At 46.1% G+C, this 27,513-nt stretch overlaps 1 protein-coding gene across 2 annotated transcripts in view; it reads right to left on the reverse strand.

Moving 5' to 3' along the window:
- Positions 1-27,513, reverse strand: part of CenG1A (Centaurin gamma 1A) — a 422,753-nt gene that overhangs the window by 75,145 nt on the left and 320,095 nt on the right. The window contains exon 1 of one of the 2 annotated variants that reach the window (XM_076198837.1): positions 1-989. This exon is cut by the window's left edge and continues 585 nt beyond it. The exons of the other annotated variant lie outside the window; for it this stretch is intronic. The gene's annotated coding sequence lies outside the window, so the exon portion shown is untranslated. Of the gene's footprint in view, positions 990-27,513 lie in introns of those variants that run through there. 2 annotated transcript variants of the gene reach the window in all.

The raw sequence follows: 27,513 nt of genomic DNA on the forward strand, positions 1-27,513 counted from the left end.
GGCAGGCAGGCAGGCAGGTAGGTAGGTAGGTAGATAAGTAGAGGTATGGGTCGTATGGAAGCCAGGCAAGCAGGCAGGATGTGGGCAACGTTGGCCCTGCTGTCGGCAGGTTTGTGGCGATGACTAGAATGGTTGCCGTATTCTGACGAAGGGGTCACACCTCACGTGAAGACGATGACTGTCGTCGTCGTGGCCTCCACTGCCGCCCCAAGACGAGCACATCCGTGGCAGCTGTTTACGTTTGTTGGAGACTGCTCCCGGGCGCGCCACATCGTCATGACGAAGCCCGGCAGGAACCATGCGTAGGATGTCGACTGCAGGCAGGCAGGCAGGCAGGTAGGCAACACCTTCCCAAGAGCTATACCATACCGCGTCCTAACACCAGGAAGCCAGCCAGCCAACCTGGGTGTACTATGTACCGCGCGGTAATGATAAAAGTACTAACAGTAATACTATTTTGTTGTGCCCTGCCTCCCGTCTGTTAAAGACACCTGAGCAGCTGACCAGGGCTGCTAGTTCCAGCTAGCAGCAGCAGCAGCAGCAGGTTGTCTGGAAGTCCCTTTCTCAGCAACGTGTTGCCAGGCGGCGGCGACGCTAGGCGGCAGCTCACCCAACCCGTACCGCCAGCTAAGCTGCAGAGACAGCTGCACCCTTCTCCACTACCTGACGGAGAGGCACACGGCGCTCCCGAAGGTGACACGACACTCTGGTCCAGTCAGACCCGCAGAAGTACGATTCGTCCTGAGGTGTTTTTACAACTTGTCCAAGGCGAGAACACTATTCCATCTGGGAGGTGGAGCACTTCACATAATCTTCACCTGTGCCGTATTATAACGATGTACAGTACTGTGAGAAAAGGAGGCCTGGTTCCCCCCCGCGCCGCTACAGGGCGGCGAGAATGAATGCGTTGATGCCACTTGATGTCAGCACACACGGAGGAGCTACGCGGCGTCCTCACTCCACCAATGAACCACTGCGACTGACTGAGTGGCTGTGGATGGCTGGCTGGCTCGCTCGCTCGTCCAACACAGCTCGGCGTACGGCTCCCTCCCCCTCCCTCCAGTCTAACCCGTATACCCTCCCCTCCCCTTCCCCCCCACACACACCTCTCCTCACCCTCATCCTGCCGCTCCTCATCAACCTTCCTTCCCTTACTCCTGCATACATTCCTGCTCCCTCTTGCCTGACTGACGTGGATGGGTATTGGCTTGCTTCTTCTCTCACCCTAACCAGGCTGAACTTATATCATCAAATCTCTGCTCGACGAGTGGGCAACACTGAGCATTCCTTCCGTCGTGTGCTGCATACTGTTAATCTCATCCAGAACAGGCTTCATCGTCATGGGAAGACTACCCACCCACATTCCCTCTCTCTCTCTATTGATCTCTTGAGTAATTGTGCAAGTAATCATTAAGTAACCTTAGTGATGGCCACACCTCCTGTTGATGCCTGGTCAACGTTGATTTGGGTTCTACCGTTTCGAGTACGCGATGCACAACACGTAAAGACAGAAATATTTCTCTGTGGGTCCCTTCCTGGACTTCAGGCCCTTTGCTATTGGAACCAATAAAATAGCCTAACCTCACCTTAGAAATCCTCCCGACACACACGTGGATGGAGACCGTGGCCAACCACGTCTTTAAAACCTCGCGGGAAAAGCATGACCCCACCTGACGCATTTGAAGTCGGAGAAGGGACCCGCTGGAAGGAATTTATTTTCTTTTCTGAGTACTGAGCCCTTCCTCACCCCACCTCCCCACTCCCGTCCCGGGTGGGCGTGTATAGATCGCTCGCCGACACCAATCCTGCCCCATTCTGCCTTCCCTGTCCTGCCGCTAGTCACCCTCCCTCCCTCCCTCCCTCCCTCTCGATCTGCTTCTCTGGGGTCCTCTTCCTTCGTCACAACTTCCTTTTCCTGCGAGTTTACTGCCAGCCAGTCAGCCTGCTTACCTGTGGCTGATTAACTGCCTTAAACTGTACAAGTCAATTCCTATCTGACTCTAGATTTCAGCCTGCCTGGCTGCCCGACTTTATAGTGCATTCCCTTTCACATTTGGCCCCATCCATGTCTACACCCCCACCATCCCGCATACAGAGAGGCAGGCAGGCAAGCAGGCAAGCAGGCAACACCCCACCCCCATCCGTCTTCTGTCAACCCGCATGTTTTCCGCCTATCTCGCCGTCTATCTGTCAATCTAACAGTCAATCTGCCCTCTTCTTGTACGTGCAGGCACGAGACCATAGGCCGACATACATACAGTGTACCGTAGGTGCCACAGAGCACACAGAGGCAGCCCACGTTCTCTCATCCGGAAGGTGGCCGGTCCATAACAATCCAGCCTGGTTGGTAAGGCACGCAGTAGAGTAATACGATTTAAATATTGCAAATAAGTACGGCGCGGAATTATGGTACGAAATTTTCTTGGAAGTACGGTGCGGTTTGGTACAATTAGGCATGTAAAAATGATCAGAACAACGTACAGCAATAATTTTACAAAAAGAAGAAAAAAAAAGTGATGCCCTGATAAAAGGTGAAGGCAGCTCAGAGTAAAAAGTCCGATGGCATATTTGATCCGTTACTATCTGCTACTGACCGAAAGAGGTTCTGCGATTAACTGAAGTTGACAAGCATCGTGTCATTCATTCGTCTTGGATCAAAAGAACTGAAGATATACTCAGTGGTGGCACAGAAATCCTACAATACCAACGCATGAAGGAGCCGAGGCTGGGCCGTGGTTAGGAGCACCCCTTCTTGTCAGTCACACAAGTAAGAGTGGGACGCACATTTTCAGAGTTACGTTGTTTCCTGGATGAGTCAAGACAAGGCATGAGTGACCCAACTATGTTTCTCTGATGTAATACATAAATATAACTTGGAAGTCAGAATATATGTAATTCATTGGTTTCAAACCCAAAGAGAGAATTATCATGTATAGATAGATGCTCCTCAAGGTACGGTAAAAGTACGGAATTATATTAAGATGTTTTCTGTACTATACGGTACAGAAAAAAAAATGACAGAGGGCACGGAGCGAAATGACCTTCCAATTATATAGCAGCAAAGTCGTAGCGGGCAGCCTTGATGCTCGGGGCTGCCCACCTCCTGTGCAATAGTGGCGCGCCTTGTCGTCTCTCGTTAGATCTGCCGCCCAACAGCCATCCCTTCCCAACCCATTCATTATTAGCTTTTCCGACGGTCTGCGGTTCTGCCAAACTTGCTTTTGATCTGCCACTACGTCTGCCCGTTGCTCGATCTGTTCTCTTTATGCCCAGCCTTGGCATTCCCTTGGCTATACACCAGGAATTCTACCCTTGGGGACACTACGAAGAGGAAATCACAGATGCGGTAAAGGGAAGATTCTGTCCGCTGCCTCCTCCCCCTCGCCCCCAGGAATAGAACCAGTCTGCCTGTCTGTCTTTTACTCCGCTTTCCAGAACGTTGTATTGTTCCACAAACAGCTAATGTCACCACCCGCACTTTTTCTCACCCGGCTGGTTGACTGCCTGCCTGCCACCCTATCTGGCCGCCAATCACCTCAGTTCCCCAGTCACGTTTCCATAAACACCCTACTTATTCATTTCTACCTCTATCTATCCCTACATCTCCTCTCGCGGTCTGTGCCACTCTCCGCCGATACATCTGTTGACCGTTGAACTGTTTGAGTTGCAAAAGACAAAATGCCGCTCGCTTCTGCTGCTGCACCAGAGAAGGCGCACTGCACGAGAAAGCGATTGCGATGCTTACTGGCTAAATCAAACCTGATTAGGCAAGACTAGATTCATCAATGTAAGGTGTAGTTAGGTTAGGGTTGGGTTTGGCTTGATCGCGAATTCTTGTATATCTTATATATAAAAAAAAAAACATTCATGACGTTCTTACCCTTACATCATTCAATGTCATTCATACGAAACTGTCATATGAAGGCCTTCTTCGGATGTGCTAATTGGCCAATGGCTGGTCGGGTCGCAGCTGCAACTCCCTCCCGTGTGCGTCACCCTCTCTTCGCACCGGCGCCGCACCGGCTTGACGCAACAACCGGGTGATGATGCTTCTGCTTCTTCCGGTAGTCGCTCCGTTAACACGCCAGCCCACCCACCCACCCACACCCAATCCCCGGGTTCCAACCCGACGGCAATCAGTGACTGCCACCTCCCCTACTGAAACACACACACACACACACACACACACACACACACACACACACACACACATTTCCAATCTTAATGTGATAACTGGAAATAAAGTATATAGACTAAGTTGGAACTGTACATGAATTTGGGGCTAAGTATAATAAAATGGAGAGTAGGAGACGGGACCCAACGAGCGTTGCTCCTTTCCTGTATACTACAATTAAGTAAACACACACACACAGGGCAATGGTAATGGTTTCGGCGGCAGATACGTGCCTCCTGGTGTAATCCTTCCACAGCTACCTTGTCTTCTTGTCGTGCAGTCAGGGGAAAGTAAAAAACTACACGGAGGGCGGTGACCAAATTCACCTCCGGTAAAAAAAAAAAAAAAAAAAAAAAGCTTTGGAAATGAGTTCAAAATACGGGGGCGACAGAAAATCGCCCCCGGGAATGAATTGTGAAGATCCTATACATTTATTGTATTATAGACTATGCAAATGCTAGTAGCATTTGCATAGTTTATAGTGTCTATAGTGACTATAGTCTTGTGCTGTTTACTGCGCACACAATCCCTGCACTACAAAATCCTTATATCGGTATCCAACTAATAGTAGCGAATATCACCTTCATTTGGGATGCTATAAATCATGAAGCCTCCTATAATGTTCTAGTGAGTGTTGGCATACCTGCAAATGCATTTTTACAAATTGTAAACTAGTAAATGTGGGTAAACTATTGTGTCATGTGACTTGAATTATGTGTGTGGCAGTGTCCAAAAATTGTACCTCTCGTTTATATCAATGTTTATACTGAACGAAGAGAAAAGGGAGACATAGCACCTATACATGTAATTTTGATTGTTTTACGATATAAGAAATAAAATACAGTAGTTATTAAAACAAAGAAGGTACGCGGGTACGGTAATGGTGACATTCCTTAAATGCTGCGGGAGGGGCAAAATAGCTCAAGAAAATGTGGCCCTGGAAAGTGGGAAAAGAGCCCTGAAAAAAAAACACAGAAAACAAATATATATATATATATATATATATATATATATATATATATATATATATATATATATATATATAATAATATTATATATAATAATAATAATAATAATAATAATAATAATAATAATAATAATAATAATAATAATAATAATAATAATAATAATAATAATAATAATAATAATAATAATAATAATAATAATAATAATAATAATAATAATAATAATAACAATAATAATAATAATAATAATAATAATAACAACAATAATAATATTAATAAGAGGTGTTTGTAAAAAGAGCCCCGGAAACGATTTTTTCCCCACAGTCTACATTCGAGTCTACTCTAGTTCAAGGCTCTTCAAAAGTCTCGTTTGGGCCATATCAACTCCGTCCGACGCACTTTTCATTTTTTTTTTTTTTTTCTGACGTGAATCCATTTCTAATCAGCCCATGACGTGACCTTGGGCTCACTGAGGGGGGGGTGTTTGATGGTCATCTTGATCATTAACCCCACATCGTTAACCCCTTCGTTACTATTACGCACTTACAGATTTTGTTCTGGCTAACTAACGCCTGCCTATTTCCTTCAGTCAAGGGCAGGACCTCAGGCTGGGGCCCCGTCTTACTGTCATTCCGTTGTAATTCTCATCTATTGGCTGCCTAGAGCAGGGGCGGGCAACCCTTTTCAAGCGTGGGTGTGCCAAAATCAGCCAAATCTTTGACACAAAATTTTCTCTCGTGCCAACAGAGTAAAATGAAAGGCCTGCATATGGGAATGGGCTCCCTTCCTCCCTTCACCTGCTATAAGGGCACCATTCCACCGCCCAACACAGCACGCGACTACAAAAGAAGTTGGAGATTTATTAGTTGTCTTTTTTAATGTGACCTCTGGGTCTAGCGAGACGGTTTTGCACACATGACCCCCCACCCCCATCCCAGCTGCCTAGCCTTCCCCCCCCCCCCCGTCTGAAGTTGCCTGCATCTTCTTTCTAGACTCGGTTCATTGGAACTTGGGGAGATTTTCTTTAGTAACGCTGCTGTCACTTGGTTTGGAGTTCCTACAAACTTATTCGCAATTCCCTCATCGTGTTTTGTGTTAAAAGGATAAGCACATTACAGTTTTCAGGCTCAAATTTTCCAAACAGACTTATAGATTATATCTAAATAAATAGATTACATTTGTTTTTCCGTCGTCCTCGAGTTTTCTTACTTTTCATCGGCATTTTTTTATTTCACCAAAATGAGTCGTCTGCTTGGGAATTGTGATCGCCATCTTGATCACGTAATCGATGAATCTAAACACAAAGCTGAAATTGTTTTTGTGCATAACTGTGCAGTGAATGGCAAATTCTGAGATTTCCCTCCGTTTCTGACCCTGTCCAAACGGTCGATGTGATGGGATCAAATAAATTCCTGTCACAGATTCGTAAATCACGAAAGTTGGTAGTTTTCGTTGATACACATTGATGATCACACTGTTTAAAAGTGGGATTCGATAAAGAAATGTAAGTGGAATTTTTACCTTTATTCTAGCATATCACTGTTTTTATCACAGAATCGCAAAACGAGAACATATGCTTTATGAATAACTTGAATAAGTAATATTTCCTATGCTGGAAATGCGAAAGACTATCCATATAATTCTCATATCAGTAATCAAACTAAATTTGATGCAGAATACATAGGTGTGTATAAGGGCATTATACCTTGTCCATTGTTCTATATACCCAGTAGTTTTATAACTAAAAATAACAGAAAAGTGATTTACCTAATAATATAGCAAAGTTCGCTAGAATCTAAATACAGTATATAACTTTTTATCAAATACAATGTACTTATTTGTACCTGAATGTACTTTGTATTTTTTAAGTACTTTGGGTCAAAGTACAATTACAAGTAGGCCTACAAGTACCATTGAATTTTTAAACTCCAAGCACAAGTACATGGAAATCTGTACAAGTACTTGGACCCAACCTTAATGTCATGGCTTCATTATGTTCATGGCTTTGCATAATGTATGTCGTTAGGGCTTGGCCTACTACATGATGTACATGTAGGCTAGGCCTAGGTGATGTATGTATCACTATGAGAAGAATGTAAAGAAACGCTGTTGCCAGGCTCTCACAGTTATCCAAGTTTTACTGAATCATGAGGTCCTGCTAGAATGAATAAAGAGCCTCGGCCATTAAAGAGAACAAAATGTACGAACCACGAAGTTGTGCATCCTGTGCTTCCATTTGGCCAACAACGCATCGTTTTCCCATTTGTTTTGGTCGTCGCCATCCCCATATTCAGTCCGAACCGAAATAGCTCCCATTGCATGTGGGCTTAAACATATACCCTCGCCAACCAGGCATGATCTCCCGATCCTCAATTTCATCCCCGGTGAGATCAACCGATTCTGACCAATTAGGTTTCACTCAAATTGGAAGAATTTTCATTATCACTCTCCGAGAAATATTCTGTTTGTGTTGAGTCCGCCATGGTCGACAATTCATTGATATACGTCACCAACGGAAGAAGGCACTGGCATTTTTTTTTTTTTTTTTTTTTTTTTTTTTTTTGCGGATGATGAATGTTGGGGCAGAGTACAGAAAAAATAACAGCTTGGTATCTTCACTTAATGGGGAAAATTAAATTAAAAATATAGATTTACCATACAATTATAAAAAGTAGTACATATGTTGTGTGCTTTATCCTTTGATGTATGCATTCCTCTGCGATCCAACGGCTGATCCAAACCCATCGATTTAATTCTTTTTTATAACTCCCTATTTTCCTCCCGTGTTGCTGCGCGCACTCCACCCAACACCCTGCGGCAAAGTGAGCAGTCTCTTGCAATACAGCTACATGACACTTGTTGTTGCAAGACAACCTTGCCCTGCACGCCCGCACCTCACTTCTACCCTGCACCTCAGCCCACGCTTGCCCGTGCCCATCTACCTGAACCTGTCCGCTGGGCTATTTACTGTCTGTTGCCCTTACCCTCTTCCGGAACACTCGTTTTTCACGACGCTTTTGATTATTTTCCCCGGTCTAACGCCAGACCATTGTTTTCAGTTTGAGGGCGGGAGGTCTGGGTGGGTGGGGGGTCCCCAGGTCCAAAATGAGCAAAGCACTTCATTACCGCCGTGATTTTTATAATCTTCCTCTAGTTTGTCACAACTGGTTTCATTCCGCAAAGGGGGGGGGGGGGCGAGTTACCGGGCTTCGACTGAAACGAGACCTCGATTATTTTGGTTTCCCTTTTGTCCTATTTGCCTCTTGGGTTGTTTGCTTACCTATTTTTCCAGCATCCGACCTCGGTGTGGTGCCCCCAAGGTCTTATTCCCCCTGTTGAGGGTCGTGCTTTGTCCCCTTCAGTGTGGGCCATACCAACTAGATATGAAGTTACTGACTGACTCCTTGTGGTGAGAGAAACCGACTACGAATGTCTTGGGAAGCAAGTGAGCAACAGAAGCAGAAGAAAAAGAGGAAGAGAGAGAAGAAAAAGAAGAAAGTAAAAGAAGAAGAAATAATAAAAAAAAGAAATAAAAAGAAGAACGTAAAAGAAGAAGAAATAAAAAGAAGAAAAAAAGAAGAAAGAAAAAGAAGAAGAAATAAAAAGAAGAGGACGAAGAAGAAGAAGAGGAAAAGAAGAAGAGGAAGATGAAAAAAAAGAAAGAAGAAGAAGACAGGGATGAAGAAGATGAAGAAGAAACTTGATGGGCAAGCGAGACAGCTGAAAGACGAGCAGTTAAGACAGCCTTGCAGGCAGACGGGGACCCAAAGACGATAACTATGGACCCACTTCTTCTCAGGAAGGCTTTTACTTTGGGGGCAAAGAAAAGCGCGGCCCTCTCCATCGGGCAACTCACGTTACCCGGGGGCACTTGTCTTCTCCTGGGTTGTCACAGACGATCTGACCCAGCAAAAGGGGCGGCTCCGGAGGCGAAACGGCGGCTCGATCCATCACTGTCGCGCGTGCCCATCTGCCTGTCTGTCTGTCTGTCTCCTTTTATAATTCATTTTTCTTGCTCACCTGCTTCCCGAGACGTTAGAAGTCGGTCTCTCCCACCACAAGGAAGCAGTAAAAGGAATGAAGAATAATTAAGGAAACAAAACTCCAACTGGCAAATCGAGCAGGTAAGCCAATATCTCATAGTGACAGACAGTACGTCATTTTGCTTCGGTGTTTTTGGAAGCGTCACTTGTGTAGAGGTCGATCTGATCTGACTTCCTAGCATCCCTCTCTGTGCAAGTCGACTTGCCAACCGCGTCACACGCCCATCGCTACCCTCCCGTGTGATCGTCCGCCCGCCAGCCCGCCCGCCTCCCTATACTGCTTCACTCACATCCCGCTTGGCTGCCTGTCTCTTGGGTGACGTGACCACCATCCTTTCTCTCTGCTGGAGGGACCACATTACCCGTCAACGGCACAGGTCATTCCTATGTATTTTTCTAATCGTCTAAGTGATATACATACACACACACATACACACAGTTATAGAAGAGACCTGAAAAAGAACAGCTTTCCCCACAGAGTAATAGACATTTGGAACAAGTTAGATGAGAAAGTGGTGTGTGCAAAAACAATACATGAATTTAAAAATAGTCTAGATAAAATGAGATATGAAGACGGGACCCCACGAGCATAGCTCCCCTTCCCGTAAAATACAACTAGGTATACACACACACACACACACACACACACACATATTTATAGACTCCACCGATCTGGAGTTAAACACTTTATCTGCGCTCAATTGTGTTCGATCACGAGCGCAAAATTTTGTTTGATATTTAGTCGTTCTCATCTTCCTGAAGGTGGTTCTTAGCATGGAGTGCCTGAAGACCAGTTCTCCGAGGCAGCGCGAAGAACCTCATCTCTGGTTATCTGAAGTTTCAGAAGAAGTTTCCCGACTGGCAAGGGAGGCATTTTCGAACCTTGGATTTCATTTTGTTTTTTTCAGTAAATTTCTGAATCGACGCAACTCCCTTTACCCACGGGGTCCTTGTGTTACTCACTGCAATGTTTAACAAGGTATTTCCCACCCTGAGATACTCATTGCCACATACTAATCAATCCTCCCTATGGGCCTCCTTGTGTGCGCGCGCGCGCGTTTGCCTTATTCTACTTACCTATTTGTAGTAATTAGCACACTTGGCTTCAAATCCATACGTGGTTCCAACTTGACCTACATCTCCTTATTATCCAATTACCATACATTTAAATCCATGTATTGTTCCAGCCTTCCAAGCTGTTCCACGTATTTATGGATCTGTAGGGAAAGCACGTGTGTGTGTGTATGTAGAATTTCATGGTTCCGTATATGTACGAGTTTGTACATAATTATGATGAATACATGTTTTACCGCACTGTTGGTCGTGAATGCGTACGTGAACGTAACGGCACATGTCAGTACGCGTGATTTGCAAACGGTGGATGTGGCCACGGCCACGTTCGCGGCGGAGCTGATGCGGATATTGCACTTCACCGCCTAATGGCCCAGGCAAGAGGGAGGGAGCGAGGGAGGAAGGGAGTGGGTGGGAGAGGGAATGGGTGAGGGAGTAAGGGAGGGCATACTCGGTCTGACAAGCAGAGGTGCTCAAACGAGGGTGGCAGGCAAGGGAGTAGTAGGTATTCTGACAGAAGGACAAGCAGAGAAGAAAAATGAAATGTTGCCAATTAACTTCAGGGGCAGAGTTGGCGATCCCTGTGGCGCCCCAGGTCAGAGACCTCCAAGGTTCACATCATCCCCGGCTCTCGCTAAACTTGGGAACTCATTTGGACGGGAACTGCCTGGAACGGCCAGTAAGTACTGTACTACTGGGAGCAGTCACAGCGACCGTCTCTAGGTCTGGGGGTCTCCGACAAAATGGGCGAGGGGAAAAAGCCCTTTTCCTCCTAACACGCGGGCCACGCGCCGTAGACCCCGGACGACGTTGCCACACTTGAGTGGGGCCGCACGCTTCAAGTGCGCTCCAACCGTGAAAGGATCACAGTATGCGGTGGGAAAGCTTAGCTCTGTTGCAAGTTATGGGAATATGTACCTAATTCCCCTTGTGTGCTGGCCGGCCATACTCCAATTGCACAGGTCTTGGGTGCAGTTGGCAAACCGGTTGCGAACACACAAGAATCTCTAAGTGTAGTGATCTCGTCAAATCCACAGGGAAGTGACTTGAATCAACAACAGTCATTAGCCCCGTGGGGGTGGCTGCTGCTCATTGTGAACAAAGTCGACCTAAATTGGGTGGGAAGAAAACGTCGAGAAGGCGAGTGATTCAAGCCTGCACACGTGCAAGCAGGCAGGCAGGCAGGCAGGCAGGCAGGCAGGCAGGTAGGCAGGCAGGCAGGCAGGCAGGCAGGCAGGCAGACAAGAGAGGGGGAATGAGCGGACATGGATGCAGGCAGACAGACAAAAAAGATACAAAGATGATCTGGCAGGTTGACGAAAGGTAGGCACTGTGGCAGGACTCTTTGGGAAAGGGTGGGGATTGTTTAACATGCAAAGACCAATCGTATTTCCACAAAACGACCAACCACTGGAGGCCGGTCAGCAAATGGCTACATTCCGGGCCTTTTACTTTTTAAGAAGAACGGGGATAAAAGAAAATGAATGAATACAATTTTTTATTTTTGGGAAATTTATTTTCAATATATTATCAACATTTGTGACCAAGTCTAAATGCTTTTAATGAACACACAATAAGACCTATCTACCAGCAGTTGCTCTTGTATACTTTAAGTATCCACTTTGCGATCTCATTGGACTACCCAATATCATTCTTCTACAAAATCAGTTTTGGTTCACCTTCCCATTTATCGATGACACCCTCATCAAAATCCCTTTCCCTCACTCTTTGGGTTCTTATGTATTATCTTATTTATTCATTCATGTACTTATTCACCAATTTATTTATTCTTATCTATTTGTATCTTTTCTTTGTTCTACTGGTTCCACACTTCCTCGTTTTTTCCCAAACCACGCCGCTGGCTTCTTTCGCTATCTCGTTTTTATCCTCCTTCTCCTTCTATTATTAACCAGTCTTGTTTACGACTTTTCCTTCCACTCTTCCTCGACTCATTTTCATTCACACTCCACTTGTAAAAGTATGGAAAGACTTCCCATTTCATCTCAGTGTCTGTGGTACTCACGAATTCCTCAACTTGGCCTCCTCAAAGAATTTCTCCAAACACGACAAGTTCGTCTGACCAAAATGGAGTCCGCCTCGGCAATTAGAGTCATTCCTCGGCTGAAATTCAAGTGTTACTTGGTCTTTTTTTTTTTTACCTTTGGGGCAAAGATATGTCAGCGAGGAAATAATGCCATGCGTCCCTCAGTATCCAACCCTCGCGAGACATAGAATGGGAAGAAACAATTTCGCTGACCGCGTAGTCGACGGGTGGAATGAACTTGCCGCAAAGGCGCTGGATTGCATTGAGCCACATGGCCACGTTTCAAGATTCTCTGGAATTAACACCACAGCATAATACTGCACTGTCGGCCTTCTGATCATTTTCGTCATTGGTTTACTTCAACCATCACTCAGGGGCTTATGGCAGAGAGGAGCGCCTTGTTTCACTCACACGCCGGCGCCAGTCTCCTTCACGGTCTCTCTTCCAAGCAAGCTCCCATGCAGCCACCCACCCTTTCCACTACAAACAACTCTCGACAGGTTCGATCAACTTCCCCCTTCAGCCATGAGTCCTGTCGGCTTCCCCTTCTTCGTCTTCTCCATCAGGGAAACGCGAGGCCACATGGTGCCCATATATAGCCGGAGTTGACCTTCACGAATTATGCTGATGGTAACTGGTCTTGATTGAGTCTCATACTACAGTATCTGGTTTAAAACGAAGTCATTCCAGCGATACCCTATGATTCTCCGAAGGCATCGACTATTTGGTTTACTTGCCTGTATATATTTCTATTCTGCTGAATGGTATTCTCGGTAAGATCTGCCCCTGCACGTGATTGGCTGGTGAGAAGGAATGGGGAGACGAAAGAGCGTGGGATTAGTCGAGGGAGTGGGCAAGAGGGAGTGAGTAAGGGAGTGCCAATCTCTTCCCTGTCACATACATACTCCCTTCGGTAACTTCCCATCGGGTCGACTCCCATTTCGTCTATTCCTAGTTTGCCAACTCGTCAATTTGCATCTGATTTGGTTTGCATGATCTCATTATATATATATATATATACAGTATTATATATATATATATATATATTATATATATATATATATATATGTTATATATATATATATATATATACAGTATATATATATATATATATATATATATATATATATATGTTATAAATATATATGTTATATATATATATATATATATATATGTGTGTGTGTGTGTGTGTGTGTGTGTGTGTGTGTGTGTGTGTGTGTGTGTGTGTGTGTGTGTGTGTGTGTGTGTGTGTGTGTGTGTGTGTGTGTGTACCATGGTCTTCAATCACGTGTTGGACTCGTAATCAACATCCATTACCCTCCCGGATGAGAGCTCAGAGCTCATATAAGCCCGATCTATGGGTAATGTGTGTATGTGTGTGTGCGTGCGCGCGTGGGTAAATTCTGACAAATTGATGTGGGTGGGATGAAGAAAGAGAGGTGTCTTCATCCGGGCATATTCCTGAGAGAGAGAGAGAGAGAGAGAGAGAGAGAGAGAGAGAGAGAGAGAGAGAGAGAGAGAGAGAGAGAGAGAGAGAGAGAGAGAGAGAGAGAGAGAGAGAGAGAGAGAGCGAAGAACAATTTTAAAGCGACTCTGCTTAATTAAGCACCCACTTCAGCACCACTTCATTAAGGACGCAGCTGCTGTTACTGTTGCTTCCCTCTTTCCATTCTGCTGCCCCCCCCCATCTCCATCCCCCCCCCCCCGCCAAACACAGACATCTGCCAGAAAGGCTGGAAGGATGATGTCTGTCGTGTGGTACCCTCTTCCTTCCTCTATTACTTCTTACTTGACCTTTTATGTACATTTTCTCACAAAAATAACGAAAGAGTAAATATATATAAATAGTAACCACATAACAAGGGCCATTTGTGTTCAGATAATTCATACTGGTTTCTGAGTAACTCACAAACATTTCGGATAATTCCTAATGTGTCCAAATAACTACTCGCACCGTGTTCGGGCAACTCCCGGTGATTTTGGAAAACTCACCGTACGTCGTGTTCAGATAACTTCCCGTGTGTCCGCATAATCCAGAAGGAGTTCGGATATCTCCCAGTGTTTTCGGACAATTCAATGCAATCCTAGATAATTCCCAAAATGTCCGGATATTTCCCGGTGTTTTCAGACAAATCAAAGCGATCCTGGAGGATTCCCGAAGTGTCCGTAAGAGTCCCTCGAGCAGCGCGCTTGACCGCAACCGTCCCGTGGGCGGGTTCTGAGTCACACCGCAAAACACGCGCGCGAGAAACCCGCACGCTCCACGATAGGCAGGCCAGTAGGTAGGTCATGAGTCACAACAAAAAAACACACACACACACACACACACACACACACACACACACACACGGGACCCACCAGCGTTACTGCTTTCCTGTACACTACAATTACGTAAATGCACACAAAACTCACACAAACACACACACACATGTATACAAATACGTACACACAAACACACGCATACACACACACACTAGCACACACAATCATCCACACACACAGAGACACAAATATACAGATACACACAAACACATAATCACACACACACACACACACAAGAGACAGGACTCCACGAGCGTTGCTCCTTTCAAGTATACTACAATTAGGTAAATACAATTAGATACATACACACACGCGCGCGCTTTAGGCTAATTAATATAAATCGTAGATGAGTATACTGTCCTGTATACTACAATTAGGTATGTACAACTCACAAAACATATACACAGACTATGCAAACAAGCAGACACAAACACACGCATCCACACAAACACATGCATCCACACACACGCAAACAAGCAGACACAAACACACGCATCCACACAAACACATGCATCCACACACACGCACACACACAAGTAAGAAGCAGGATCCTACGAGCATTGCTTTTTAATGTGTACTATCACGAAGTAAATACAATTAGACACAAAATACACACACACAAATACGCACATATACATAATAAAAAAACACAAACAATAACAAACACACACAAACACGCGCACACACACCGGTTTGTTGGTGACAAAAGTGACAAAATTTTCACACTGAATGATAATCAGACAAGAAATAATGGTCTCAAACTATCAGGTAATAGATTACATTTGGAAGTGGGAAGAAACACCTTCGCCAACCGTGTGGTTAATTAATGGAATTAACTTCCTGTAGAGGCAGTGCAATGTAGTTCAGTTCGAAGCTTTAAGATTCGTTTAGATAAACACCTAAGCAATATATTGTAATGTCTGCCATTTATTTTATATTATTTATTTGTTTGTTATTGTCTGTTTGTTTATTATTATTCATCTGATTATTATTTATTATTATCTTTTCATTTATTATTATTTACTATTTACCGGTTTGCTTATTATTTAACTTTACCTATGTATTTATTTCATTTATTGTCATTTGTACCATTATTATTTTTATTTATTTATCATTATTATAATTTTTTCGCATCCGACCTAGTTACGGACCAAAAAAATCTCCTGTCACCATGCTCCTCTTTGTAATCCTTTGTAGAGGAACCGCTCTTGACAGCTAACTCAGCGATCTGAGTTCGGTCTCCACCCAGGGCTAAAAGCATCAAAGCACTGCAAACCAGCATACCAGTTCTGGTGGACAAGGAATTGTGTGTGTGTATGTGTGTGTGTGTGTGTGTGTGTGTGTGTGTGTGTGTGTGTGTGTGTGTGTGTGTGTGTGTGTGTGTGTGTGTGTGTGTGTGTGTGTGTGTGTGTGTGTGTGTGTGTGTGTGTGTGTGCGTGTGTGTGTGTAAGGTCACAGCATATCGGGCCATATATGGGCTCTCATACGGAAGGGTAATAGCTGTCGATAACGAGTCCAGCATGTGATGTAAACTCATAAAATTAATCACACACACACACACACACCTTGGACATATATACTCACACTATACCCTGTTAAGGAAACTTAGGGTCTGCCTTGAAGCAGACCACCCGTAAAAGGTAAAAGCTCATTGTAACAATTTCTCCTCTAACCATTTGCATCCGCTCTCCCACTTTGTCCTTCCACGAGCCAAGTCCAGGTGAGGGGTGGCAGGAGGGGGAAGGAGAGGGTGTAAACTTCCTGAAGGGAGTCAAGTCCTGCCGGAGACCCTCCGAGTGAGTGAGTGAGTGGGTGGGTGGGGCAAGGAAGGGCTCGCCCGGGTCAACGCAGTCATGAAGGAAGGAGGGAGGAAACTAGATGAAGCCGGCGGCGGTGACAGTTTGAGTCACTCTCTCAGCTGAAATCTACCGACCTACTTACATGCATTCTCATCTACCTACGTACGTACCTACCTACCTACGCAGTGTGTCCCCGCCGCCGCCGCTTTTTGGGCGAGGGTTACGCCCGAGGAGCTCTCTCGCCTTGACACGACGCGACGCCACGCTCCCTTGGGTCCAGCCTTCACGCCTCGACAGACAAAGGCCACTAGTCACCCTCCTCCTCCTACCTATCTACCTAAGGGCTTGGCTACCTGTCTGCTTGGATTTAACTTGTCACAGAGGGTACAAAGTGGGGTGTAGTTCCAAATTCTAAGAATCAGTGGAGCAAAATACATCACGTTTCGATGTCTTCCAATCGGTTCGTTGTTTGCTGGCTTCACCTTTGTTCGTCTGTTTATCCTTTTTCGGCATCGCACTTCGTTTTGGATCGAAAAACCTCTTCCTCCTCCTCCTCCTCCTCCTGTCGGCATGTTTTGCTCATCCACTCGAAAACTAACTACAGTATTCCAACGGGAAAAAACACGAAAAAACCCATGACCTGAGGTCTCAACATAGCACACACACACACACACACACACACAAGCAAGGACAGTTGTAGACATCTAACACTCACATCACAGGTTGCCTCGTCAAAATAAATTTTACAGAAAATACCGAAACGACGAAGCACCATTTTTTCCTATAAAAATGACCCTTCCTCCTTCCCCGACCCCCGGCGGGACAGACAAGCAATGATTGTGATTCAGGGCTCCCGACACTTTTCTTCTTCATCTAATCAACAAAGCCTCTTCTCTTCTTCGTCTTCCTCCTCCTCCACTACCACTACAGGAGTTTCCGTCTGGGAGGATACAGCCATATCAAATGGACAAAGAAAGAAGGAGAAAGAGAGAGAGATTTCCTGGAGCAAGTGTGAAAACTGGCGCTGTAATTTTGGGCTTGCACTGCGGCCGGACGCTGTTATAAAACAAATGAAAAAGGTACTTCCTGTTTCTACGGAAGAATACAAAAGAGTTTGACCTTTTTTCTATGCTAACAAATGTAAGTAAGATTAAAACGCAGCATGCACGCAATACTTCCAGTTAGGCTTTTATACATTACATTCACGTACATTTCTACGTACAGCGGTTCCCTTTAATTTCATCACTGCCATGATAATCCCGCGTCGCATGTCAGGGAGCCCTTGCTGCTCTTTATTAAGGAAAAATTATACATCGCGTTGCCCTGCTCGTGTCATTTTAATGAATGAATACTAGTATTACTACTACTGCCATATAATGATAAAATATTAATAAAAGTAATGTTAAAATACGTGATGAAAACGATTACAGATTTTATGGTAATAATAATAATAATAATAATAATGACAAAGCTAACATAAATCATAATCATGATAGTAATGCTATAATGCTAAAATGTTAATGGTAAATACTACATTACTACTACTATTATTGTCATTAATAATAATAACTACATCAACAATAATAATAATAATAATACTAACAAAAGTAATATCAGTAATGATAACAATATTGATAGTAATAATGAAGATTAAATGAAACTATTACTAATGATTATAAAATAACCGATAGAAATCACAATAATGATAACGAAAAATTATAAAAGCTATAATGATAATGCTAAATGAAATTCTAACAATCATGATAAACATGATGTGTTAAAGGTAATAATGATATAGTAATAGTGATTACAATAACTAAATAATAATAATAATAATAATAATAATTAACTAACAGGCGCTGGGTGAGAAATAATAATAATAATAATAATAATTGATCATAATGATAACAATGCCGCAACGGGCGATGGGCGAGACAAAATAATAATAATAATTGTGGTAATAATGATACTATTACTAATACCACTTGCAGCTTGCGATTGTCCTGAAGAGAACAGCTGCCAAATTGCAATTCCTATTACTACCGCCACTACCACCAAAAATATTTACACAAATACGACTACTACCACCACCACTAACAGATTGAGATTGTCCAGAAGGTTCGAAGCGCCGCTAAATTACAACCCTTACTACTACTACCATCAACGCCAAAAACGTTATTACTATTGTTAATACTGTTACTACTAATGATAATACAATAATGGTAATTATAATAATAATAACATGCACAACGCAGACTTTCCATCATCTCCAATTGCCTAACAAGTTAGACTTGGGACATTCTAAGCCAGAGTCCGCGATTTCCCCCCGGTAGTCCATCCGATTGCCCCCCCCCCTCCCCACACCTGACAACTTCCGGCCATCCAGCGGCGACCAAATTGCCGCGAAGCCGGGGCAAGGACACAGACGACTGACTGACTGTCACGAAAAATCCTTGGGGGTCGCTGTTTCTTTTTCGGGAGCAAATGAATGAATGAATAAATAAATAAATATAAATAAGTAATGAATAATTAAGAATAAATGAATGAATAACTAAGAATAAACATATTAACAAATAAATTGATTAATCAATAAAAAATATAGGTTATACTATACAGCTTTCCTACGTAGAAAAGCCCACTGTGGAGTCGCGGCCACGGTCCGAGGTGCAGAAAAGGTTCAAAGAGAGCCACACCACATGACGTCACAAATGATGGTCGTTCATTTCGGATTCAGTTATAAGTAATACTGTATAGTGGCTGACGCCTTCCGCGAATCTGTAGCGAGCACTTTTCTTTCCGTCCAACACGATACGAACAAGTCGTGAGAGTGAGTGAGTGTGTGTGTGTGTGTGTGTGTGTGTGTGTGTGTGTGTGTGTGTGTGTGTGTGTGTGTGTGTGTGTGTGTGTGTGTGCGTGCGTGCGTGTGTGTGTGTGTGTGTGTATGTGTGTGTGGAGACGGGGGGGGGGGGGTGTTCGTTCCAGTCTCGTCATTCTGTACGATCCAGAGATACATGATGCAGGGCTCCCCCGAAGACATCAGCCCCTGTAGTACAGTACATTCAGGTGTGGAGTTACCGGGAAAGTTACGGTCAAATTAAGTTGACACGGCGGTCACTTTTGCTCGTGGTATGTGGCGCCAGGCAGGGGCGACCTGCATGGGCTGCGGCACCTGTGTCGAGCTGGAGATGCTGATTAAGTATAACGATATATTATATTTTTCCTTACAAAGAATGATTTCCAAAAATGTAACAATGAACCTTATCGATGCTCACTGTGTGTGAGGGGGGAGGGGGGCACCTCTCCTCTTGGTCCAGAACAGCTGCACATGATCTGAACAACAGGAATAGGGTAACTTTTTATTACTGCGATTGTTTTTGTTGTTATCATTAATATTCAAATCACCATCACCATCATCATCACCCCCATTATTATCTTTATTATTATCAGAGTGAGGGCGCTTTTGCAAATATCAAAACTACATATCATCTAAACAGAAACCCAAGCACAAAAGAGAAACCAACAACGTGAAATGTGTACGGTCGACAGATGAAAGAACCCTTGCATTCAAAAAGGGCAGACAGATCCTATCGACGGCGGACGGATACAACAGAGGAACGTAAACAAAATCGCTCGTGGCCAACACACACACGGCCGCACCGTCCCTGCCAAGACGGTTGAGACCTAAAGATCTGTAAGGTGATGAGGACGATAAGGTTTGTCCCTGAAGAATACCCGAGGCACCCGACCCGACCCGACCCAAACCGACCACGTGACAGGACTCGGAAATCCGAGATGAGTTTTTTTCCCCCAAAGAAGAGCACGTTATAGGTACAGTAGCAGCACACACGAAGGTGGTGTCCCGTTGGTGTGGGTGGGGGACGGTAGTAATACCTCGACAATAAGCAGAGCATTCGTGGAAGAGCAGGCAACTCCTGCTGGTGCATTCAAACGGTAAACCGCTTTCCATATATTATTCTGATCTAAGGTAGTTCTGTGGGACTCCAGAGGCGGCGGCCGTCTCCCGGCTGACTGGAGTTTCGACCGGACCGATTGAGAGACGCTTCTGGCCCACAGCGCCCCCCCCCCCCGGGGCTGCACAACATACATCCACCCGTTGTCGTCGTCGTCGTCGCCGCTGGGCGTGGCACCACTGACACTGGCGCCAGCGACGTTCCATACTCTGGGTGAGAGGCCAAGCGGTTCCATTCAGTGAGCGGGACAGTCCTAGGCCGGGAATCGAGGGTCTCCTGCCATCCTTCTAAACATAAAACCGCCCCGGCTGAGATCATTCGAGGACAGGGAACACCGCTGCTCTCAAGGACCTCTTCGAGGCGACCTCGAGAAGTGACGACGACGACGACGACTTGCCCCGCCGCCGAGGCGCAGAAGTGAGCCCCTGCTCCTCGGCTGGCGGGGCGAGTCGTCAAGGCAGCGCTAGAGGTGGACGGGGGCGGCTGCTTCGAATTAGAAAGCGGAAGAGTTTAAAGTTGAAGGTGGATTAGGTGGAGCAGGTAGAGCGTCTAAGCGTCGGGTAGAAAGTGGAAACGAGAGAGAGGGCGGGGATGGAGGGGAGGGGGAGGGAAGCAGGAGGGAGGGAGGGAGAGACGGAAGGAGGCACGATAAAAAAAAATCATAGAAGACTAGGAAGAAGAATATAAAAAGGAGTAGGCTGGCAGTGGAAGTACTATAAGTGTTGTATTTGTTCCTGCCCGTTGTCGAATCTCCACAAATAAAACATTACACCACGTCTTGCGCACTAAACTTAGCACTCGTCTCTTCTTGCGGCGCAATTGTTGCTGTGAAGGGTGCATGGACCACGCCATTTTTCTTTTACCCTATGTCTCCTCCTCCTCCTCCCGTTCCTCCCTCTCCTCTACCTACCACCCTTCCTTCTTTTCCTTTTCCTCCTTTTCCTGCACCTGTTCTCCCACTTGTTTCCATTCCCCTTCCTTTTCTTCCTCCTTTTTCGCCTACTCCAATTCCTCTCTCTCCCTCTGCTATTCACCTTCCTTCTCTTCCTCCTTTTCCACCCACTCCTATTCCTCCTTCTCAATCTGTTCCTCCCCTTCCTCCTTTTCCGCCTATTTCCATTCCTCTTTCTCCCTCTGCTCCTCCCCTTCCTTTTCTTCCTCCTTTTCCGCCTACTCCTATTCCTCTCTAACCCTCTGCTATTCCTCTTCCTTCTCTTCCTCCTTTTCCACCCACTCCTATTCCTCTTTCTCCCTCTGTTTCTCCCCTTCCTCCTACTCCCATTCCTCTTTCTCCTTCTGCTCCTCCCCTTCCTCCTTTTCCGCCTACTCCCATTCCTCTTTCTCCTTCTGCTCCTCCCCTTCCTTCTCTTCCTCCTTTTCCCCCTACTCCTATTCCTCTTTCTCCCTCTGTTCCTCCCCTTCCTTCTCTTCCTCCTACTCCTCGAATTATTTCCCGTTCTCCATCCTCCTCCTCCTCCTCTTCCTCATGTTCATAATCTTCTTCCTATTCCTTCCCTTATTCCTCCTCCACCTCCCTTCCCTTCTCCTTTTCCATCTACTTCTGCTGTTCCCTCCTGTCCCTACCCCCCCCTTTCTCTTTCTCCTCTTTTGTTCTTCCCCTTCTTCTCTTCCTCCTTGAAGTCCCTCACACTTGTGGGAGCAGCGTCAGGATATGTGGAAACTCGCAGCACCCCACAGTCGCCAGCACTGGTTCTCGGGCTCCGTCCTATGGGCGATCCCTCCGGGAAGAAATGTTGGACTTTTGTCTCTGTTGCACTGGGGGTCATCGGCATTGCCACAGGGCATCGAGCAAAGGGAGAACAGTTGCTGACTGCCAGCATTTTTCTTTTCTTTTTAATTAGTTGTCAGATGTGATTGACAGATACAGAGATAGGGAGCCAGAGATAGAGAGAGAGATACCGAGTTTGTCCCGGACACCGAGCGAAGGCGAGGGTGTTGACGGGCTTTGGGGTGGCGGTGAGATGGCTCTCTCCGACGTACATCATTTGAGAATACCACAGACCAGACTGGTAACCATCACTGGTCTCGGAATACGAAAGGCCGAAGAGATTGACCGAGAGAGAGGCTGCAACCGCTTCCTTGCCGAAGATGAATGGAAAAATAAATACATAAATAAATAAAATAAAATAAAATAAAAGGTTCCACCACCCGGTACGGAAGGTGTTTTAAGTCCTTCAGCGATGTAAGATCCCCCGGGTGGTGGTGGATTCAAACCCTCACTCGTGATCATGTTTCCCCTAAAGTTCGCCCCCGCGGCCCCGCCCCAAATTAGCTCAATCCAACCACCTTCCGTCAACCTGCCTACAGCGTATCACCGTGGTGAAGTTATTACAAGAGAGGTCGGGCGGCGCGAAAATCCGAGTGATGGCGACGCCGCACAAAGCGTTGCGGGAAAGGAGCGGGAAAACTGCCAAAGAGGGGGAATGGAGATCGAGAGGGCGCAGGGTGGCGAGTATCTGAGGCCAAAGAGATGTTTTGTGATTGTTACTGCTCCTTTGGGCACGCTGGGCTTTGGAGGCAAAAAGAAACTCAGACAAAAATAATTACGAGTTTTTCACGAGTTTTCTTCTTCACAAAAAAATTGATCTTTCCTTTGGTAAAGTCCTTTGTGACAAAGCCATCAAAATTCAACCAGAAGCTGTACGAGGGAAACTACTCGACGAGAAGTTTCCGGGTTACACTGCGAGGTGCCGATGAAGCTGCTGCGGGTTGCAGAGATGTGGTAACCTAAGGCCGGGGGTGACTGATACAAGAGGACGAGATGAGGTGAGGCGAGGTGAAGTGTGATAAAGGTGATATGAGGTGATCTGGAGTTAGGTGGGGGTGAGGTGAGGAGAGAGGTGCGTGGGGCTGGTCGACGAAGCGGTGTCCTCAGGCTAAAGATCAAGGTTGGGGAAACAGATAAAACCTGATGACGTCAAACAAACAGGTTGCAACGCTGCCGCGATAAGATGATCAAAGTGTGAATTTAACCCATTAATCCCTCCATCAGCCATTAGGAGTGCCTCTACTCCTCAACAATTGCACGACGGTGGCACGTCATCCCTGCAAATTTGTCCCTCCACCTCCTCTAAGACTCCTCTTTCCACGCTTCCCATCACGCGGCGCCCAGTCGATCACTATCTCACTTTGCTCCATTTCCTATCCTCCTGCTCCTCCTTTTTGGCGACCTGCCACTTCCGCTCCATTATCGCCTCGGCAACATCTTTCTCTCCAGTATGTTCTCTTGACCAACTTACCTTCTTCCTGCCCCTCAGTGCCGCATCAACCCATAATGGGAAGGCCGGGACAAGGCTGCTCTAGTACAAATGTATGTATGTGTGTGTGTGTGTGTGTGTGTGTGTGTGTGTGTGTGTGTGTGTGTGTGTGTGTGTGTGTGTGTGTGTGTGTGTGTGTGTGTGTGTGTGTGTGAGAGCGTGCGCTTGTCTGATGAAGGAGGTGACGCAGTTTGTGGTGTGCATGCAGCTCCGGAATGTGACACGGAAAGCAAACGAAACGATGCAAATCGAACGAAAAAATAAAAAGCAAAAAAATTAAAAGACAGCATAACAAAACGAAACAAAAACAAAGCATATCCAATGAAACGGAAAAAGTACAAGAAAACAGGGGGGGGGGGTTGAAGACACCTCCAAACGTTATGGGTCAATTTCTAATCCAACCTTTCATTCACTCCCTAACAGAACAACAATCCACTTTTTTAATCAATATAAATCTTTAAATCCTACGCGCAAGAACTCCAAATCACACGAACGACTCCCAGGGAAGTTCCTTTCATTGTTGATACGACCGATGCAGTGCTTCCTACCTACGCCTCGAATCAAGTACTCAAGGATGACAAGTCACAGGTGGCATTTAAGGAAACGTCAGGGGCGGAGAGGGGCTACAGGGAAAAGGAAGGAAGGAAGGAAGGAAGGAAGGAAGGACGGGGAAACTGCGACAGGATGAGGATCAATGCTGTGGACCCGGCGACACCAGGGCGGGGGGGGGGGGGCTCATCCTTCCTTCTGGAACTTTCTGGGTTGGAGGCTCCAGGTTGGGGAGAGAGAGAGAGAGGGGGGGGGTTCCTTCCTCCGCAGGTCTGGACCAACCTTGGGTTCAGGTGCGGACAGGTACAGAATCCTGCAACCCCCCACCCCCCATACACAAAAGAAGGGGTGAGGGACGAGGCAATACGCCCTTCAATCCGGTGACGTTCCTTGCTGCCTTGGTTCCGTCCAACGCCACGCCACGCCACGTCACGCCACGTAAGTGCCATCTTAGCTCAACAAGACCAAACTGTAGATTCCGTCCCGATTGAATGAGGTGGTGGCGGTGCCGGCACGAGGGATTAAGAGCAGGTCCCTCAAACAAGGAAAAGGTGGCTGGCTGGTTGGCTGGCTGGGTGGATAGGGTGTCTTATTTCTCCTATCTCACCTAGAACCCATTCACAGGGAAAATTCATTAACAAAATTCTATCCTGGACTTACAAGGCCATACAATTTTCTTGAGGTGCGATACATACATCCATGCATGCATGCATAAACACACACACACACACACATATATATATATATATATATATATATATATATATATCATATATATATATTTATTATACACACACACACACACACACATATATATATATATATATATATATATACAGTATATATGTATATATATGATTTTATAGGGGGCCATCGATATGTCGTGGCGCCACCCTGCCTTCCTTAGTTCCTCCTGTGCCCCACCACCCCATCAGCTGAATAAAGTCGCCCAACATAATATCTCAATACCTGTGTAGCCTCCTGCAGCACGTCACTGTGCTGAGGGGGGAAATGGGGAGTGGGAAGAGAAGGGGGAGTGGGGGGTAGGGGGCGGCAGCAGCCTCTCGTTGCCGTGGCAACATGACGGCTGCTGCTGCTTTTGTGAAGGATGCAGCACTCTCATCCATCCAACTGCCAAGTGTTGCCAGTAATCTCCATTCATTGACGCACTTGTCGATTCTTACATATTTGATCAACGCACGATTTATCATTTACCTATTTATTCGTGTCTTTCGCCAATTACAATATGTCTGTGGTTCGGCCCACGCCTGCAGGTCGCCGCTTCTGATAAGCATGAATGGCAGAGTGGTGCCGTGGGAAGGAAGCAAGCCAAGAATATGAAAATAACGGATTACTCCCAAGTAGCGTTGGAGGCGGAGGCGAAGATGGAGGATGAGGTAGAGGTGGAGTACGAGATGGAGTTGAGGACGGAGACTCCAATGGAATCGGGCTGCGAGTTCGAACCCGAGGAGGAAGAGGAGGAGGTTTAAGAAATCCCTTCACAGTTACGATGTGCCGCACACACATTTTGATTGTGGCTGCTGCTGCTGCCGCCGCCGGAATAATTATATTTAGCGCTGGCGGCATCATCGAGAGCGTGCTTAGTTTTTGGTTCGAATCCTGCACTTCCCTCCGATTCCCAACAGAGACTGACCTTCCCCAACAGTCCCCGGAATGCATAACAGAGCAAAGGTGACGACTTCGGTCGCAGCTACTCAGCGCCTCCTGGCGTAGGCTCCTCACCTTGAGGAGACTTCAATGTAGCGATCATGCACTCTCTACACACTCCACGTTGGCTCATGTTAGGCAGTTTTATTCAGCCAGGAAGGCGCTGGGGGACAGATGGGGGAGGGGGAGGAGGGCTGTGCTGCAGGCCGTCAAAGGAATACAAAGAAATAACAAACAACAGCAGGCCTACTGGCCCTAACGAGGCTGTTTGTGTTTACTATACTAAGCTACAGTTAAGAAAACTGGGCAACTAGGCGATAGAAGATGAACTAACACTACTGCTACCACTATCCTATCCAATTACAATTAAATGCCGGGCTGTCAGATCTTTTATTGCAAGGGATAATATTTTATTTGCGGATTAGAGTCTAAGTATTTATCTAGGCGATTTTTAAATGTTGTTATTGTGTTACTTTCAACGACAGTGGAAGGTAACGAATTCCACAACCCGGTTAAAGAAGAAATGCTTACTTTCATTCGAAGAAAATATTTTGCCAATTACTTTAAAATCGTGACGTCTTCTTGTATTTGATTGGTCTAATAAGAAGTAATACTCGACATTGATGTTGTCAGAGCCTTTGAATATTTAAAAAACTTGATTAAATTTCCTCGCATTCTCCTTTATGAAAGTGCAAATAAATTTAGACTTTTAAGTCTTTCTTCATACGGCAGATATCTCAGGAGGAGGGAGAGGACACGAGATCCGGCGGAGAACTGCAGACGCAAAACGGAGGGAGGGAGGGAGGGAGGGAGAGAGGGAGGAAGACAGAGAAGAGGAAAGAGTCGGAGAGGGTGGGAGGGAGGGAGGGAAGGAAAGAGAGGGGAGTGAAAAGGGACTGTAGATTGTACTTCATCTCCGATAACCACCGCTTCCACCCTTGGGGACGATATCGCGCAAGAGAAGGATAGAATCAGCAGGAGACCAGCATTCTTCCCTGAATGGGAGAGCTTGTAGAGGGGATGGGGGGGGGGAGAAGGTTAAGGAGCTGCGAAGCAAAGGAGGAAGGGTGGGAAGAAGACGAGAGGAGGATTGGAGGGGGGGGGGGCGCCGCGCGAGGTTAAGACAGAAGTGGCGCAGTCGGGGCAGAGCAACTTAAGGTGGACATACGGGGCGGCCAACGGGACGGGAAGGGGGGGCGAGGGCTAGCAGGTGACGAGAGAGAGAGAGGGGAAGAGAGAGAGAGAGAGAGAGAGAGAGAGAGAGAGAGGAGAGGGGGAGGGAGAGAGAGAGAGGGATGGAGAGAGAGAGGAAGCTGGAGGTAAGGGAGGGGAGAAGGGAGAGAAGGGGAGGGAGAAAAGATGGGAGGAAGATGGAAAAGAGAGGAAGGAAGGAAGGAAGGAAGGAAGGAAGAAAGGAAGAAAGAAAGGAGGGAGGAAAAAAATGAGAGACTAAGGTTCAAACGAAGTGATGGCGACCCATCGTGTCTTCCTCCGAGCCCGTCTTGTCTTCCCGGGAGCCTGAGCGTGCTCCTCCGCGTGCGCCCACAGGGATCGAAATCCGCAGCAGCACGGGCGGCATGACGTCATGCATGACTTCTCTCTCTTGCCGACCCCCCCCCCCCGCCCTCC

Source organism: Oratosquilla oratoria, chromosome 15, assembly GCF_046742065.1.
Source record: "Oratosquilla oratoria isolate Oo_2021 chromosome 15, ASM4674206v1, whole genome shotgun sequence".
NCBI lineage: Eukaryota > Metazoa > Arthropoda > Malacostraca > Stomatopoda > Squillidae > Oratosquilla > Oratosquilla oratoria.